This window comes from Pteropus alecto, unplaced genomic scaffold (assembly GCF_000325575.1).
Source record: "Pteropus alecto unplaced genomic scaffold, ASM32557v1 scaffold33, whole genome shotgun sequence".
NCBI classification, from domain to species: Eukaryota; Metazoa; Chordata; class Mammalia; order Chiroptera; family Pteropodidae; genus Pteropus; species Pteropus alecto.
Window position 1 is genome coordinate 5390505 of NW_006435762.1, and position 11719 is coordinate 5402223.

The following is an 11719-nucleotide window of genomic DNA, read 5'->3' on the forward strand; positions in this document are numbered from 1 at the left end:
AAGAATCAAGAACCCAGTTTAGTTCTAAAGTTGACACTTATAACTTTTGTGCTATGTTGTTTAAATAGTTTTGGGGAACAACATATTTTAAAAATGTTTTCTTTTTATGCTATCTTTTTATTATTAAATTTATTAGGGTGACATTGGTTAATAAAATTATACAGATTTAAAATGTACAGTTCAATAATACATTATATGTCTATTTCATTGTGTCTTCACCACCCAAAGTTAAATGTCTTCCTGTCATCAATGTTTTCTTTATACAGCTTATTATTGCTGATTAAACTACAACTAACTGTTTCAGGGAGGCATGTCTCCCCAAATTATGTGTTATTTAACTATTCTAACTTTTCAGAGGAAAACCTTATTCCCTGAGTCTTATTTCTTTTACCTCCAAATATGCCTGGAATAAGAAGCAAAATAATAAAGATGTGAACAAAGTGTTGTGGAAATAAAGCAGAGAGATGTAAATGTTGTTTTAAAGCCATTCAACAGACACATGTGAATTAACGAATATTTCATCTCTATCATTCCAATATAGCTTGTAGTAAAATGCCTCCGAGTCGTGGAGGTGATACCCTATATTGATAAGAAAATATTTAATTTTTCTCATTTCAGAATTTATCTGAAAGATCTCTCAGTGCCATCCAGCTCTAAAAATGGTTATGATTCCCTAAAGAACCCTTCCATTTCCTTGTGTATATAAAGTTTTTGTCTTAATTGCAGAGTTAATGTTATTTCCCATTGTAGCTATTAGCGTTAATCTCTATGTACAATTTGCTTATTACAGTAAAGCTTGACTATCTGGAGACCAGGCATCCTAAAACCTCAGGCTTTGGTCCAAATATGAAGACAACTGGAGAAAACATGCACACACAGTATCACCTCTGCCCATTTCCTTTTCATCATGGGGAATTGTTTCCTGTAGACACTCGAAATAAACAAATAAACAAGCCTGGATAAAACAAAGACCCCAAGATTATAGACCCATGTTGCCATTGATTAGTTCTTCAAGAGAAAAAAAGGAATCATAAACTATAGACAAAATGAGAATTTTTTTTTTTTTTGTATGAGAAAGAGTAGTATGCATTATGGAAAAGGAAACAGAGATAAGAAGGGAGAGAAGAAGGAAGAAGGAATAGAACAATGGAAATTTAGAGCATCTTTTAGTGATGTTGGGGAAAATAAGGGTGAGGAAGGAGAGGTCAGTACTTTACTCCTGGGCTTCTAATTAAAAACAACATTAATAAGGCCAGGGAGCAAGCTAACCCAGAAAATCTGCAGTGAAAAGGTCTAGATGCTAGAGATGAGTGGAGAATTAGGAAAAACTCTCAATCTCTAAAAATTAGAGGCCAAGATCAAAATCAGTATGGTTACAAGTATTGGATCCAGAAAACAAGGTAGAATAGAAGCAGCAAACCAAGGTCTAAGGTAAAGGAGAGAAGAGTTCTGTGTGATTGCTTATAACTCAGAAGCATTTGGGGTTTTTCTTTTGAGTCTGGAGGAAGTTTTTGTAATGGTGAGTAAAATAAGTTTTAAAGAGTTGGTGATGGGTTTACTTGTAGCCACAATGGTAATTACACATTAATAAAGCAATTCAGGCCTGTGAACAGCAGATACTCAAACAGTGGTGATCAGGGCTACAATAAAAAGACAATATAACGAGCACTTCTTAAATCTTAAATTTCTATTCCCTAACACTATAGCATATTATTGTGTGTGTGTGTTAACAGCAACCATCGAGCAACACTTCAAACTTTCTGACATCATTGACACTTCACTGCCAGTTGCCTCGAAATTACTATCTCTCCATTAAACTGTTGAAACTACCTATCACATTCACCAATGACCTGATGAAGGGTGAGATCACAGGTTCAGCAATCATGGTGTAAGACCACTGCCCTGTTAAATGTGAAAGGCCACAAGGCCTGTCTAACTTTCCCCTAGCTACTCCAGCCATGTTATTACCCATATTGAATCCCATGGTCAATCATTATACTACTTCTTCATGTCCATGCTTGATTCCATTAGATTCTTTTGTCTTCCTCATGGCAAACTATAACCTTGGTTAAATCCAACTCTTTGCCAATTCCATGCTTGTCTCTATACAGCTGAATATGGTTGAATAAACACAGTATAGTTATGTGTCTTCTATGAATAAACACATAGGTACACTGTGTTTATTCATGGCTACAGTCCTCAAGTGAGTTCTTAATACCATGCCACGATAATATTATACTTTCATAATTTAATTATTTTCACTCTTCCAAAGTAAGAGTCATCTAAATCCTTGCTTCTCAAAGCATGTGCCATGGGTCTGAAGCATCTTTATTATCTGGAAGCATGTTAGAAATCCAGAATCTCAGTTGTCATGCCAGACTTACTAAATCTGATTCTGCATTTAACAAGATCTCCAGATAATTTGTATGCACATTAAAGTTTGAGAAGTAATGATCTTCTGATGTCTTTCTTACTCACTCTGTTTTAACCACAATGGTTTTTGGCTATTTCTTGTATAAAACCAGGAACATGCCTGCTTTAGTGTCTTTGTACTGGCTATTCCCTCTCTCCGGTATCCACATGGCTAATTCCATTATCTCCTTCAAGCTTTGTTCAAATATCACTATCTCGTTGAGTCCTAACCTGACTACCCTGTCATGTGTCATTTTGACTCACTCTTCTTGTCACACGCCTTATATATTCTACATTTTTCATTTCTATTGAACTCATGACTTTCTAACATACTATGCTATGTTCTTATTTGTTATGTATATCTACTTACTATTTGTTTATTTTCTGTCTTAACCCTCTTGAATATAAAAACCATAAGAGCAGGGCTCTTTGCCTGCTCAGTTCACTGATGCATTCCATTCACCTATAACATGGCCTGGCTTATAGTAGGCACTCAATAAATATTTGTTGAGTAAGTAAGTGGCAGACAATGTGAAAATAATTGCTTGGACCTAAGCCCCAAACTTTAGGCTTTCAGTTGAGGCTGCAGTTGAATTTGGTTCGGTTGAACAAGGTACAAATTTTACAAGGCACAAATAGGGTGATACCTCCATTCCTAACTTTGCTGTTTTTGTCTAGTCTAAGTATCTTTCATCTACTTTTTCTCTTTTTCCTATTTTTTCGTATAGCATTGTTTTATATATGTATTTCAATCACAGTTGACATACACGTTTATATTAGTTTCAGGTGTATAACATAGTGATTAGACATTTATATAACTTATGAAATGATCACCTGATAAATCTGGTACCCACTCGACACTAAAATAGTTATTAAAATATTACTGACTATATTCCTCATGCTGTACTCTGCATACCCATAACTATTTTGTAACTACTAATTTGTATCTCTTAATTCCTTACACCTCTTCATCCATCCCCCCCAACCTGCCCCATTTGGCAATCATTGAAATGTTCTCTGTTTTCTGTATATATGAGCTTGTTTCTGTTTTGTTTGTTCATTTATCCTGTTTTCTAGATTCCACATATAAGTGAAATTATATGACTTTTGTCTTTTTCTGTCTCGCTTTCTCCACTCAGCACAATACCCTATAGGTCAGGTGTTCCCAACCCCTAGGCCACAGTTTGACAACAGTCTGTGGCCTGTCAGGAGCTGGGCTGCACAGTAGGAGGTGAGTGGCAGGAGAGTGAATGAAGCTTCATCTGTATTTGCAGCTGCACCCCAGCACTAGCATCACCACCTCAGCTCTACCTCAGATCATCGGGCATTAGATTCTCATTGGAGCACAGGTCCCTGGTGCCAAAAAGGTTGGGGACTGCTGCTCTAGGTTCATCCATATTATTGGAGATAGCAAGATTTCATTCCTTGTATGGCTGAGCAATATTCTATTGTATATATGTACCACCTCTTCTTTGTCCATTCACCCATTGATAGACACCTAGGTTGCCTCCATATCTTGGCTATTGTAAATCATGCTGAAATGAACATATGGATGCATATGTGCCTTTGGAGTAGTGTTTTGTTTTTGTTTTTTGAATAACTACCTAGAAATGGGATTACTGGGTCCTTCTTTGTCTCATTATAGACTTTTTTTAAAGTCTGTTTTGTCTGGTATAAATATTGCTACCCCAACTTTGTTTGTTTGTTTCCATTTTTACGAAATATCTTTTTTCATTACTTTCAGTCTGTGTGTGTCTTTTGATTTGAAGTAAGTCTCTTATAAGCAGCAGCACATATATGGGTCTTGTTTTCTTATCCATTTAGCCGCCCTAAGTCTTTTGGTTGAAGCGTTTAATCTACTTACATTTAAAGTCATTGTTGATAGGTGTATAGTTATTGCTATTTTATTATTCATATTTTTAATCTTTTTTTCCTTCTTCTTCTTAAAGAAGTCCCTTTAACATTTCTTGTTACTGGTTTCATGGTGATGAACTCCTTTAGGCTTTTTTTTTTTTTTTGTCCGGGATGTTCTTTATCTGTCCTTCAATTCTAAATGATAGCTTTGCTGGTAAAGTAATCTTGGTTGTAGGTCTTTGTTTTTCTACACTTTTTTGTGCCAATCCCTTCTAGCTTGCAAAGTTTCTGTTGAGAAATCAACTGACAGTCATATGGGAGCTCCCTTGTAGCTAAATAACTGCTTTTCTCTTGCTGCTTTTAAGATTCTCTTTGTCCTTAACCTTTGGTATTTTAATTACAATGCATTTTAGTGTGAACCTCTTTGGGTTCATCTTGTTTGGGACTCTCTGCGCTTCCTGGGCTTCTATGTCTATTTCCTTCACCAGCTTAGGAAAGTTTTCCATCATTACTTCCTTAAATAGGTTTTCAATTCCTTACTCTCTCCTCCTTCTGGTATCCCTATGATCCGGATGTTGATATGTTTGATGTTGTCCCAGAGGTCCTTTAAATTACCCTCATTGTTTTGGATTCTTTTTACTTTTTGCTGTTCTGATTGGGTGTTTACTGCTACCTTCTCTTCCAAATCACTGATTTGACCCTCTGCTCCATCTAATCTACTATTGATTCACTTTAATGTGTTCTTTATTTCAGTCGTTATATTCTTCATTTCTGTCTAGTTCTCTTTTATGTTTTCTATTTCCATTTTTATGTTTCTAATGTCTTTGTTGAAATTCTCACTGAGCTCATTGAACAACTTTATAACCAGTGTTTTGGACTCTGCTCTGGTAGATTTCTTGTCTGCATTTTATTTAGTTCTTTTTCTGTAGCTTGTTTTGTTCTTTCATTTGGGACATGTTTCTTTGTATCTCCATTTTGGCTGCCTCCTTCTGTTTGTTTCTATGTATCAGGCAGAGCTGCTACATCTCCCAGTCTTAGTAGGGTGACCTTATATAGTATGTGTCTTGTAGGGCCCAGTGGTGCAGTGTTCCTGGTCACCTGAGTGTTCTAGAAGTGTCCCTTGTATGGGCTGTCTTGGTCACTGTTTGCATGTCAATGGGAAAGATTGACCCTCGGGCTAATTGATTGTGAGGACTGGCTGTAACTACAGTGAAGGAGCTGTTGTGCAAGGGCTGATTCTACTGAGCAGTATTCATTTTAGTGAGACTCTGGTGCCTGCTAAGTTTGCCCTTTGGGTGTGTTGTTTGTGGAGATGGTTGGATGGTTCTCTAAGTGCAGTCCGAATCTGAACACTGGGTGTGTTGGTTCTAGGGCCTCTTGCTAAGGGCTCTGTTGCAGGCCAAGATCAGTTGCTGCCTGTGCTCTGCATAGAGCCACTTGGTATGAACTATAAAGTGATCTACAGATGGTTGTCACTTGTCGTGGACTTGGAGGTGCCTGCGAAAGGCTAAGCTGTGAACTGAGGCCAGCTGCTGCTAATGTCAGGCTTAGGACTGCTTAGTAAGAGGTATGAAGCATGCTGAGGCCAGGTGTTTTTTGTTTGGAGCTTGTGAACCTTTGAGAGATTATCGGAAAGGCCTCAGCATGAGCCATAGGCTGTTTAAATGGAAAAGATATTGAAAGCAGCTTGGCTGGGCCTGGAAGCTTGGTGAAAAGGCATCTCAGGGAATCACCAGGGCAGGGCAAATGGTGTTAGCCAGGTTGATGATGACTCAGATATGGCACCTGCCTGCGTTTCCATGCTGCATTGCGGGGAGGGCTCAACAAAGGAACAATTGCTTCTGCCAGCATTTCTGTCTGGGAGAAAGCTGCCCCTTCAGCCCTCACCCTGGAGCCAGACAATTCAGTTCCTCTCTGTATGTCCCTGGTGCTGTTCAAGCTGCTACCCCAGCACAGGAGCTCAGAGCGAGTATGTCCATCAGTGGGTAAGTTTTCAAATGGGCCCATTCAGAGGAACTCCTGGGACTCCAGCAGCCTTTCGTCTCACTCAGCCACAATCTACACTGGTTTTCAGAGTCAGAAATTATGGGGACTTCTTTTCCCAGCACTGGAACCATGGATTGGGGAGCCTAGTGTGGTTCAGGGACCCCTCTCTCCTCAAGGGCGACCTCTGCAGCTGAGATAATCTCTCTTAATTTTAAACTGGCCCACATGGGTGTGGGACCAACTCCTTCTGCATCTCGGCCCTTCTTACCAGTGTTGACGTGGTATCTTTTATATATCCTTAGTTGTAGGACTTCTGTTTGTCTAGACTTCAGGTGGTTCTCAATGATGGTTGAGAACCATCTGTAGTTTAGCTGTAATTTTGATGTGGTCACGAGAGGAGGCAAGCACAGAGTTTACCTATTCCACCATCTTGACCAGAACCATCTACTTTTTTTTTTTCATACAGAAAGCTGCATAAAGGTATGTACGTCTTCTCTGAGCCACTTTTCCTTTAATGTCCTCCTTTTCCTGAGCCAATAGGACTACATGATCAAAATATTCCTTTATGTTCTGAATCTTTTAAAAATATTATCTCATCTTTCTTTTCCTAACTGAAAATTGGCTACCCCTGAGGACAACACACTCTCTACAGAACTGTCACTTGGAAGATGTTTATACTTTCATAACCTACTAACCTCAAGTGGTGTTGGTGTTTTCCAGGCCTTTGTTCCTTCTCCATACTACTCAACTCTGCTCCTGGGCGATCTCACTTTTTGTCTCCTCCATTGTTGTTGTTAACCTCCTGATTATTCCTTCTCGCTATTTAATGACTGTGATAAGGTTCACTGTGCAAGTCCAGATAGAGACTTTAGTATTCGGGTCTCCACGATCTCCAGATCCTCAGTGATATTCTTCATCTCTGTACCTCAGCCACTCAAATTCCATGGTCACAGTCTTGTTTTGTATTTCCTCAAACTGCTTCATTTGTGAAGTCACTAATTCTAACAACTCGCTCTTGAATAATGACTTCCTGACTTCAGATTATCTACTCATTTACTTCCACTACAAGTCTTCTGGTCTCATCAGGACTTCAAGACCTTGGGTCTCTCTTTTCTTCTTATAAATCATCTTCTGTTGCCAATTTCATCTGTGTTTAATATAGAACACATAGTAATTTTAATCACCCTTTTATTAGTACCGTAATCTCCCTTACCACTCGCCCGACCAATTTGCAAACCTTAATAAACCTATCTGAACAACTTCTTTTCTAGTTTCTTGAATCCTTCTTGAAGAAACCATGCAATTAAAAAAGCATGGACACTAAATTCATGTTCCTCATGAACTGATATCTCAGTACTGCCTGGGAATTCTATTATATTTTTTGGTCAACTCACTTTTCATTCTCTCTACTAATTATTTGTATTTTCTAAATCCTTCTTCATTCTTTCCTATCTGGTACTTAATGATGCCTTCTAATTCACCCAGTAAAAGAGGATGATCAATTTGGCTTTCTCAGGAAGGCTTCTGTGACTCTGCACAGTACTCCCTTTCTCCCTGCCCTGCCTCAATAAGCTTATCTAATATTATTATATAATTTAAATCACTCTTCTCTTCCTCTCTTTCCATACATATAATTTATTAAAAATTGTGTATTTTTCTTATATCAGTGTCACATACCAAGTCTTACGAGTTCTCTATTGTTCATCATTTCTATATCACTAGAATCTAGCATAGTATATACAGTAGGCAAGCAGAGAATAAGTGGATCAATGTCCATTTTATTGTATACTGTAATTGCTACTCTTTATGTATATGTAACAGCACCACATGATTTGTATACATTAATTCCCAGCAAGCCTAAGAGGTAGACATTATTATTCTTCTGTTACAAATAAGGGAGTTAAGACTTTATAAAGTGTCAGATGTACACATAAACATGGTAGAGAATGGTGCAGTGCAGAGAGCAATTTGCTTCTCAATACACTGTCCTAAAGGCCTTCTGTGTGTCAGCCTTGAGCATGCAGAAATGAGGCACCACCTCTTTCTTTTGGAAACTCAATTTGGTACAACAGTCCAACTTTATCATTCCAGTAACATAGGATAACAGTAAGACACAGTTTGAGAAAGCTTCTTAAAAGAGCACACATGTGGAGCACCCTGACTAATGCACTGGGCTAGGAATAATAATCAAAGAAGGAATCCTGTTGCAGGTGAAGACTCTATTTCTCCGGTGACAAGCTAAGCCATAAGACATTATAGTAAGCCTCTTTTCCTTATAAAATGTTCCGTGCACAAGCAGTATATAAGTTAGGTGTCTTGGAGAATTAATTTTACATCAACAATTACAAAGAGAAAAATAAAGAGCAGAAACATAAAAAGGTTGTGCTACTGTTGAAACCAAAAAGGAGAAAAGCAAAATAAGGAAAGAAAATCTGTACACACATTTAAAATGGTAGCTGTAGAAAGCTGATAGAAAAAGGCAATGGTCATGTGTGACAGTGAAAAAAAACAGGTCAGCACATAGAGTCAGACAGAATTGGTTCTAATCTCAGTCCTACAACTTCCTTGTTATGTGACTTCTTTAGGATCTCTAAGCTGTTGAAAAATGGCAATGATAATAAATGCTTAAAAATATTACCAATCTCATAGTGTCATTGCTAGAATTAAATATGTTAACATATACTTTGCTTAGCAAGTATTTAATAAGTGGGAGCTGTTATTGTTAATCAATGAAATCTATACCTGCCTAATATAGACGTTCTTTACTCTAGCTGTCTATCAGAAGCATTTGGAAAGTTTTAGCTCCAAAGAGTCTGAGTCAATATAGGTTTGGGATGGAGAACAGGCATTTTTATTTTTTAAAAAGCTCTGCAGATAATGCTGATGTACAGCCAAGGTCAAACTGCTAATGTAACTTTCATGTGCACAGTTGATTTTCAACTTTATGCATAAGGACCACCTGTTTAGCACCCTGGAAATGCAGATTCCCAGGCCTAACTCCACAGCATTTATCAGTGGATCAGGAGTGGGGCCCTAAAACTATCTGATGAAGAGGGACCCAGACAATACTTTGAAATACACTGGTCCCATTCGTACTCTATATATTACTAGTTCTCTGTGAACAAATTTGAAGGTCTGGCTCAAACTCACTGGAAAGGTAAAATATTTTAATGGACCTATGTTGACTGAACCATATTCTTTTTTAAAAAATAGATGTATAGTTGATTTTTTAAAAAGCATGCAAATGTTGAAAGAATACTTTAGTGATTTATACAGGCACATAACTCAGAAGTCAAGTTTTTCTCTTCCAAATCATCCAGGAAAATATGACTCTAAGACTCTGGTATGTATGTATGCATGTATGTATTTTTCACAGAAGTCATTTCTGCTTTTAGCCTGCAGAAAATGAGCACAAACAGCTAAGCAATACAACCCTGGTAACTGAGGTTGGAAGCAGTATCAGGTGTTGCAATCAAGTAATCTGGACTCCAGTTTTCTGTGCAGAGAGGGATTCTTTGTGAGTTTAGATTCAACCACCAGGAAGTTCTATAGGCTTTGTTGAGCAGAAATGGACTGAACTGCCATATTCCTGCCAATAAGCTTAATAAGCTGGCCTCTTAGAGCCACAGCACAGCTCATAAGGGCCCCAAAAGAGTCAGAAGGCACAGAGCAAAGAGCGTGCAGAAAGGCCATTCCCAGGCACTAAGTGTTTGAAATTGGCATTTTTCAGAGCTTTTAGAAGAAGAGTAAATCTTCTTAAATCCTAGAATTGTGCAGACAATGAAGTATCTACAGGTTATAGAAATACCGCAGATAAAGCCTCCAAAGCCTCTGAATGTAAGGGAGTGCTATCAAGGAAGTTCTAGAATTTTCTATTGAAATTAATAACCTTGGCTCTGATCTAATATGGGACATAAAAAGAGTGGGATACAGAAGAGGTCAGCAGATGGCAGCCCTGGGCGATGAGGAGGAGAATCCAAATGGCCTAAGACAGATCTACTTCCCTTAGCCCACCAATTCCCTCTGTTCCGCCAAGAGATATCAAGAAGAGTACACATGCATGAGGTAATTATTTGCGGTTTTTGATATACATTCATACATAATAGTTTTTTGAATACTGTGTATGGTTCTTTTTTTTAGGCCATGTGTCATATTATCCTATATTGATCCTTTTGTTTCTTCTATATGTACATATAGATGGCTTCCTTAGTAAAGCTTATTCTCTGTTAAGTGTGCTGTACTTTACACAACACAGTCCAACTGCCGAGCAGTTTTACGATGCTGACTAAAGCACTCCGTTAGGGTATATTAAAGAAAAAGGAGATTGACTCTCTTTGTATGTAATAATTGCTTCAAAATTCCATAAGCTTATGGGTAATTGTCAAAAAATATCATTGTTCTAGAACTTTCAATTATGGTAGTGTTTTTGAGCATCTTATTGGTTGTTCATGAAAAAATTGAAGTTCCCTATGATAATGACAAGTATTGTGTTGAAAAGGAAAAATTATGAGTCATTTTATCAAATGTTCAACAACAGGGGGAAATGACCAGAAGAAGGTCAATGGCTGACAGAGGCAAAGAAGAGTGGTACCAAATATTACACATTAAATGAGGAAAGATTTTGCACTCAAGAGAAAAAGTAATATGTCTGGAGTTAGCAATGATGAGCTAAGAGATTTCCAAAGTGCCTTTTGCTCTCTGGGGTAACAGAACCAGCATATATGAGTATAAACAGTCAGTACCTAACAGGTCTTCAGGGGAAGCTATGCCCCAACTTGGTTTTGTTAGTGTAAGACGTTTAAGGAAACATTGAATGAGAAAGATGTAGATAAATATGTTTACCACAAGACTAGGATTCTCAAGAGCTCTGGAATGGATTAACAGGAAAATCAACTTGAAAAAAAAAAAGAGCAAAAAGAAAGAAATCATAAAGTTATGTGTGGATAGTGGGATTGACAAAGTGTTGTTTTTTTTTTTTTATAGTGTCTTGCATTTGCCCAGTGACCAAGCATAAAAGAGGTAAGGAACATAGTTATAATGATAGTCTTTGAGGCTATCATTTTAGAAAGACAGATGAGGCTATTAGATTCAGCATACAGATAATATTTTCCTGAATTTGTCTGCTGTTTTGGTTTGGTGTGGTTGTTTTTTTTTGTTTTGTTTTGGTTTGTTGTTGTTGTTGTTGTTATTTTTTAATAATGAATTCTCCTTAGTAGGAAAATATTTGGCTCTGGAGATTTTTAACCTCCAGGTGTAATCTCAGTTGCTCAATACTCTGAACAAGCTATTGAGGGCATTGAACTTGGATAAAAATAGTCTTTAATTACAATTTTTCAAGGGTGATTGTAGGGTATTAGTTCCATCCTGAATTCTTACCTCATTATTTCATTTAACCCCAAACAATTCAGCAATTTAGATATCATATAACACATTTGAATGGTGAGGCTAAAATAATTGTTTCAGCAGG

At 37.5% G+C, this 11719-nt stretch overlaps 1 protein-coding gene across 3 annotated transcripts in view; it reads left to right on the plus strand.

The window, feature by feature from the left end:
• NLGN1 (neuroligin 1) overlaps window positions 1-11719 on the plus strand; it is a 957767-nt gene that overhangs the window by 188164 nt on the left and 757884 nt on the right. For 2 of the 3 annotated variants that reach the window (XR_003046028.1, XM_025046070.1), the window contains exon 3: window positions 11236-11271. The exons of the other annotated variant lie outside the window; for it this stretch is intronic. The gene's annotated coding sequence lies outside the window, so the exon portion shown is untranslated. The remainder of the gene's footprint in view (window positions 1-11235; window positions 11272-11719) is intronic. 3 annotated transcript variants of the gene reach the window in all.